Raw genomic sequence first — 7,500 nt, 5'->3', positions numbered from 1 at the left:
TCACATTTTGTGTTTCAGTGTGTCTCTGTGTGTTTCAGTGTGTATCTGTGTCTGTGTGTGTCTCTGTTAATTAAACCTTATTTATTTTATATACCATTTTCAGTATTTCAATATGTTCCAGTGTGTCTCTGTGTCTGTCAGTGTGTCTCTGTGTCTGTCAGTGTGTCTCTGTGTGTGTCAGTGTGTCTCTGTGTGTCTCTGTGTGTGTCAGTGTGTTTCTCTGTGTGTGTCAGTGTGTCTCTGTGTGTGTCAGTGTGTCTCTGTGTGTGTCAGTGTGTCTCTGTGTCTGTCAGTGTGTCTCTGTGTGTGTGTGTGTCTCTGTCCTTATTTTTATATACCATTTTCAGTATTTCAATATGTTCCAGTGTGTCTCTGTGTCTGTCAGTGTGTCTCTGTGTGTGTCAGTGTGTCTCTGTGTCTGTCAGTGTGTCTCTGTGTGTGTCAGTGTGTCTCGTGTGTGTGTCAGTGTGTCTGTGTCAGTGTGTTTCTGTGTGTGTCAGTGTGTTCTCTGTGTGTGTCAGTGTGTTTCTGTGTGTGTCAGTGTGTCTCTGTGTGTGTCAGTGTGTCTCTGTGTGTGTCAGTGTGTCTCTGTGTGTGTCAGTGTGTGTCAGTGTGTCTCTGTGTGTGTCAGTGTGTCTCTGTGTGTGTCAGTGTGTTTCTGTGTGTGTCAGTGTGTCTCAGTGTGTGTGTCTCAGTGTGTCAGTGTGTTGTGTCAGTGTGTCTCTGTGTGTGTCAGTGTGTCTCAGTGTGTTTCAGTGTGTCTCAGTGTGTTTCAGTGTGTCTCTGTGTATTTCAGTGTTTCAGTGTGTCTCAGTGTGTTTCAGTGTGTCTCAGTGTGTCTCTGTGTATTTCAGTGTTTCAGTGTGTCTCAGTGTGTCTGTGTGTCTCTGTGTGTCTCTGTGTCTCTGTGTGTCTGTGTGTCTCTGTGTGTCTCAGTGTGTTTCAGTGTCTCTGTGTGTTTCAGTGTGTCTGTGTATTTCAGTGTGTCTCTGTTAATTAAACCTTATTTATTTTATACCATTTTCCACCTTGTTTTTTTTTTACTTCCCTGACCCAAGAACAATACACACACACAACACACACACGCCTCACAACACACAACACACACAACACACACCACACACACCATTCAGTAATCAGACTTCACTGACCAAAACATTTCTCCCAAACTCATTCTGACTCATTCAAAGTTCAACACTTTGATTTCACTTTCATCTTTTAACTTTGGTCTTGGTTAAGAAATTTAAGATGTTTTTAAATGATTTGATAATAAAACCAAATCAAATCCTCTTCAGAAAGCTTTTCTGCAATGCTGAGTTTTATGAAAGTGTCAGACTTGTGTGTCCGCAGAAACATGGTGACCTCAGAGAAAGAGACGTCCTCGGTGGATCACACTGAATCACACTGAACTAAACACTGAACTAAAACACCAAACGTCCTCTTTGGGAAACATGGCTGTAAGAGAAAACAAACCAGAGCAAAACCTAACGCAGCGCTTTGAACAAATGGCCCTTGTGACGAGTTTAGAATTAAAACAAACAAGCGGCATCAGGAAACAGAAACTTTAACTGAGCTACAGAAACCATCTCCAAACAACAACAGAAGCAAACAGTATAAAACAACAATCAAATATAAACAACAAAGAAAAACATCTTAACGTGTCATTTAACACTTGTATTTTTGACACTACACATCGGCCAACTCCACAGTCTGGAGTCTCTGAAGCCTGATCTCCAGCTTCTTGAGTCTGACTTTAGGCTCACTTGATCCGGCCTCAGCAGCTCTTTCTCCTTTCCCCACAGACCCCAAATCCTTCCCTCTTTCTTCACAGTCGTCTGGTTCGTCTCCTGTGTGCGTTCGGTAGTGACTGGACAGTTCCTGGGATGTTCTGAAGAACTTTTCACACTGGTCACACTCGTATAGTCTGTGCCAGAAGTGAACTTTCATGTGTGTATTGAGACTGGAAGAGTGAGAGAAAGTTTTCTCACACTGGTCACATCTGTATGGTTTTTCTCCAGTGTGGACTCTCATATGTCGTTTTAGGTTGCCTGACTGTGAAAATGTCTTCTCACAAACATCACATTGAAATGGTTTCTCTCCAGTGTGGACTCTCATATGTGATTTTAGGTTGCCTGACTGTGAAAATGTCTTCTCACAAATGTCACATTCATATGGTTTCTCTCCAGTGTGGACTCTCATATGTTGATGGAGCTCACCAGATTGTTGGAATCTCGTCCCACACTGGTCACACTCGTACGGTTTCTCTCCAGTGTGGACTCTCATATGTGATTTTAGGTGGCTTGACCGTGAAAATTTCATTCTCACAAACATCACATTCAAACGGCTTCTCTGATGTGTGGATTCTCATATGTCGATGGAGGGTACTAGAGTCTCTAAATTGGATCCCACACTGGCCACACTTGTACGGTTTCTCTCCAGTGTGGATTCTCATATGTGATTTTAGTTTGTTTGACTCCAAAAATGTCTTCTCACAAACGTCACATTCAAATGGCTTCTCTCCAGTGTGGACTCTCATATGTGATTTGTCACTTCATGTCTTCTTCACAAATGTGATCTGTGTGCTTCTCAACCCTGTGTGGACTCTCATGTGTCGATGGAGATGAGTCTTTGAAATTCTCCCACACTGGTCACACTCGTACGGTTTCTCTCCAGTGTGGACTCTCATATGTGATTTTAGGCTGTTTGACTGTGAAAATGTCTTCTCACAAACGTCACATTCAAATGGCTTCTCTCCAGTGTGGACTCTCATATGTGATTTTAGGGAGCTTGACAGTGAAAATGTCTTCTCACAAACGTCACATTCAAATGGTTTCTCTCCTGTGTGGACTCTCATATGTCGATGTAGATGTCTAGAGTCTTTGAATCCCGTCCCACATTGGTCACACTCGTACGGTTTCTCTCCAGTGTGGACTCTCATATGTGATTTTAGGCTGTTTGACTGTGAAAATGTCTTCTTACAAACGTCACATTCATATGGTTTCTCTCCTGTGTGGATTCTCATATGTGATTTTAGGTGGCTTGACCGTGAAAATGTCTTCTCACAAATGTCACATTGAAATGGCTTCTCTCCTGTGTGGATTCTCATGTGTTGATGGAGAGCACCAGAGTCTTTGAATCTCGTCCCACACTGGTCACACTCGTACGGTTTCTCTCCGGTGTGGACTCGCATATGTGATTTTAGGCTTGTTTGAATATGAAAATGTCTTCTCACAAACGTCACATTCATAATGGCTTCTCTCCTGTGTGGATTCTCATATGTCGATTGAGCTCACCAGACTGTCTTGAATCCTGTCCCACACTGGTCACACTCGTACGGTCTTTCCCCTGTGTGAGTTCTGTAATGTACTTTAAGTCTGGAAGCATTTGCCAACACTTTTCCACACTGGTCACATGTGAAGGTCATTCTGTTGGTGGATCTTGTAGCTCTGCATCAGAACAAAGGAAAGAAAGTGTCAAGTAAAATCACTTTTTAAACTGTTCAAATAAAGTAACTGTAACTAAATACACATAAAATCACACATAGTAAATCATATGTAAGAATGAGTGTGTTTTCATGCACATCAGTGTCCCGGTTATGTCAGGATTCGGGATACTGTGTTTACATGCGCGTGGAGAAACCGGGACACTCATGTCCCTGTGACATGATCAAATGGAGTATCCCGGTTTCTTCACATAATCTTACAAATGCTCTAATGCAAAAATGAACTTAAATCAATTTAATAAACCAGGAAAAGAGGAAGCAGAGGAAGTTCGGGAGGTTTAACCAGCGGTACGATATCCCACAATCCACTGCACACATCAAACCCAACAGATTCTTCATTAAATCTTCTGCATAAATAAACTCAACTTTACAACATCTAAACCATAAACACTATAGACACATCAGCCCGTTTGATCAGATCATTCAACTTTGATCACATTTGTTTACGTTTTACAGAAACGAAACTTAAAACCGCAGGGCTAATTAGCATAAACTGTTAGCGCTGATAAAAACAACTCGCTCCTTGTGCCGCTGATGCGATTCAGCTTCTGTGGGACTAAAGGACACGACTCAGTGGATTATGTGTGTTCTTTTTGTGACAGAGGAGGTGATAATGATGGTGAGTCTGTTCAGTGTGTATATCGTAGGAGATAGTTCATGTTTTAGCTTTTCAGAGATCAGACGAGTGCAGATTTTACATGTGCAGGTTTAACACAGCTCTTTATTTTACTCATTTCACTCATGTATGATCACTTTATTTATTTTGTCACTATTATTTGACATTCTAAACCAGGACTAAACCAGGACTAAACCAGGTCTAAACCAGGACTAAACCAGGACTAAACCAAAACTTCTTCTGTTACGATTTCCTCGTCTTTGTTTCTCTGCAGCAAATCAAGTATCCAAAGTATTCAGATTACATTACTCACTTTAAGTACCTTAATGGATTTACGTTACAAACTACATTTTGGTGTATGTAATCTGTAATCTGTAATCTGTAGGGGATTACATTTTAAAAGTGACCTTCCCAACACTGTCTGTTAGTCAGACATAACAAGTGAAAAACATGTCGTATAACCATGTCAAGGCCGTTGTGTGACGCTTAACAATAAAAGGGCTGTGGGGTGTCGTCTCTGGCTTGTTAGGGTTTAGGGTTTAGGGAGTCTTTGGGTTAATTCCCTGACAACTCCACATGAATCAACAAAAACATGGTTTATAGACATTTCCAGAGCCATAAACGGGACGTGCGAGCGGCGTTAACACATCGTTTATAACAGTTAAAGATCCAGGGTCCTGCCTTGTAGAATGAAACGTCCCCGTGCGTCTCACCTCCAGGTCCAGTGTGAGTCGGGTCGGTGAGGACTCGTCTGAAGCTCTACAGTCTTACAGGGAGGTCAGATCTTAAAAGGTACTCACCAAAAGGAAGTCGTCTTTTTGTTGAAATCAGGAGAACTTCACACAACTTGGAAATGTTTCTGTGCTCATTTGATGAAGCCTTTTCGTCCTCTTCTTAGTGATGGTCATTTGAAGCCGAGGCACAGAGGCTTGTACCGAGTAAAAGGGGGCGTGTCCAGTGAAGCCCCGATTCGAGGTTTGGGTCAGATGACCAAAAACCACGTGACCGGCATAAAGTGAAGCGTCACTTCCGCCCGGTCACTGTGGCTGTGTCCCAATTCAAAGGGCTGCAGCCTCCGAAGGCTGTGAAGGTTTGGTCCTTCGTCGGCCGCGAAGGCTGCAGCCCTTGAACTGGCCTCCGCGGACGCCAGGCCGTTGCGGAAATGGGAAAAGTCTAGACCTCGGAGCTGCTCCCCCGTCGCCTAGCAACTGAGGGACGCTGCTAGCGCTAATGCTAATGCTAACACGCTCCGCGCAGATTCCGCACACGGATCAGTAAAAAGACGCACAGGTCATCAAACTGTCGGATTTTGTGACCAAATTATTTTAATAATTCGCATCCAAATCTTATGGCCAAAACCGAAAATGTATGTTTAACTTTTGCAAAACAAAACGGCTATATTTAAGGGATACATTTTAAATAGACTAAATTATCTTAAAATAAAAATAAAAACTGTGATGAGATATGCATTACTAAATATTATCATTATTAAGGATTTTTATATTGACCAGGGATTACATTTATACACTCAGTTTGTAAAGAAAGAAAGAATCTCTCCTGAGAAAAGATGATTTATTAAACAATCCAAGGAACTTCTGGAAATACTTTATCATAATATGAAGTCAAATATTAAACCCATTACACACACTCTGCATTAACAAGTTAGTACAAACAGCTGTATGTCAGTAAATCTCATTGTGTTCCCTTTTTGCTGAAGCAAGTGACAATCAAAAATGAACAAATTATCTTTGCCAGATATGATCATGTGGAACACCACAGTTTATCTGCAGTACAATAGTACATTCTTATAGTACATGTAATTAGTTACTATCAAAAGAGACACCAAATAAACGGCACATTTCACCATAAATCAAATGTCAGTACAGACTGAAAAACATTCAGAAACACTTATGAGCAGATGTTTTCATTTCTGTCTCACACACTTGTTCAGATCATATGAGACTCTGGACCTGCTCCTCAGAGACTCTGGACATGGACATTGGAGACATGGACATGGACATGGACATTGGAGACATGGACATGGACATGGACATGGACATGGAGACATGGACATTGGAGACATGGACATGGACAGTGGAGACATGGAGACATGGACATTGGAGACATGGAACAGGACATGGAGACATGGACAGTGGAGACATGGACAGTGGAGACATGGACAGTGGACTTGGACCACTCAGTCTGATGTGTCTCTCGTCTTCTGGAGGAGCAGGTTGGTTGTTGCGTCTGATTGATTCAAAGTTCTGTCCTGCAGAGTGAAAACCTGTAATGACAAACACATTAAGAAAACTACAAAACTATTAGAGGAAAATAAGTTTGACAGAACCTGCAGCCCCAAAGAACACCTGGACTCCCCCCGCACTATTTACATTTATTATTATTTATTTATACACAAGGAAGTGAGAAAAACAATTTTGATTCTTTATATGTTTTTCGTATGAAGAATTGACAATAAACTATTTTAACGTTGAACTTAAACTTTGATGTACATTCAGATTCAAAGGCAGTTTATATCTGAAACAGCTACATGAACAGAGGAATCCCACACATTTGAAAAATACATATTTTCACAATTTAAAATCATAATTTCAACATGAGCATGATTCATTTGCAGCTCTTATTAGTAGAATTTTCAATGTAACATGCCCCATACCTAATCGTTGGCAGGAGTCTGGGTCAGCACCTCCAGCTCAGTGTTGGCTTTACTTTGTCATCTGCATTTGACCCATTTTATGAATCACAAGCATCTTGTCAGCCAACAGTTCTGTGGCCCCTGCAGTGTGTCGTGTCCTCATACAGGAGGCTGCAGATGAGAAAAGAAAATTCATGTAAAACAGATTTCTCATTGTTATAACATTAGATGTGACAGACCGAACAGACACAGTCAGGTCGTATATACACCAGGTCGTATCTACACCAGGTCGTATCTACACCAGGTCGTATCTACACCAGGTCGTATCTACACCAGGTCGTATCTACACCAGGTCGTATCTACACCAGGTTGTATCTACACCAGTGTCTGCACAGATCTGTTAAACGAGCCTCATGTCCATCATAAATCTGACGTGTCCAGGCAGGATTATTTACTCTTCACTTTACAAACATGCACAGATTGTTAAAAGCAGATCATGTTTCCCTGAATGAAATGCACACGTTGGAGGCTGATATTATGTGATTTACAAGTAAATATGAGCTTTGATAGAGTCAGACTGAGTCTTTTCAGTTGAATGTATGAAATAATGTGTGTTTTCATCTTAACTCCGAGCTACACTGACCAACTGTTTACATGTTTACACTGTCCGTGAAAACGTGGAGTTTTCTCTTCGTAGCTTCTTTAAATCATCTGTGGGCTTCTTTTCCC

At 41.5% G+C, this 7,500-nt stretch overlaps 1 pseudogene; it reads right to left on the bottom strand.

Annotated features, from left to right (window-relative positions):
• Positions 1-1,548: 1,548 nt before the first annotated feature.
• The window catches only part of LOC129407622 (zinc finger protein 271-like), a 12,039-nt pseudogene continuing 6,087 nt past the window's right edge, over positions 1,549-7,500 (bottom strand).

The sequence above is a fragment of the Boleophthalmus pectinirostris genome, unplaced genomic scaffold (genome assembly GCF_026225935.1).
Source record: "Boleophthalmus pectinirostris isolate CB_2022bp ecotype Guang Dong unplaced genomic scaffold, ASM2622593v1 HiC_scaffold_13, whole genome shotgun sequence".
Lineage (NCBI taxonomy): Eukaryota > Metazoa > Chordata > Actinopteri > Gobiiformes > Gobiidae > Boleophthalmus > Boleophthalmus pectinirostris.
Note: the sequence above shows the minus strand (reverse complement) of the source record. Positions and strands in the feature narration are given on the sequence as shown.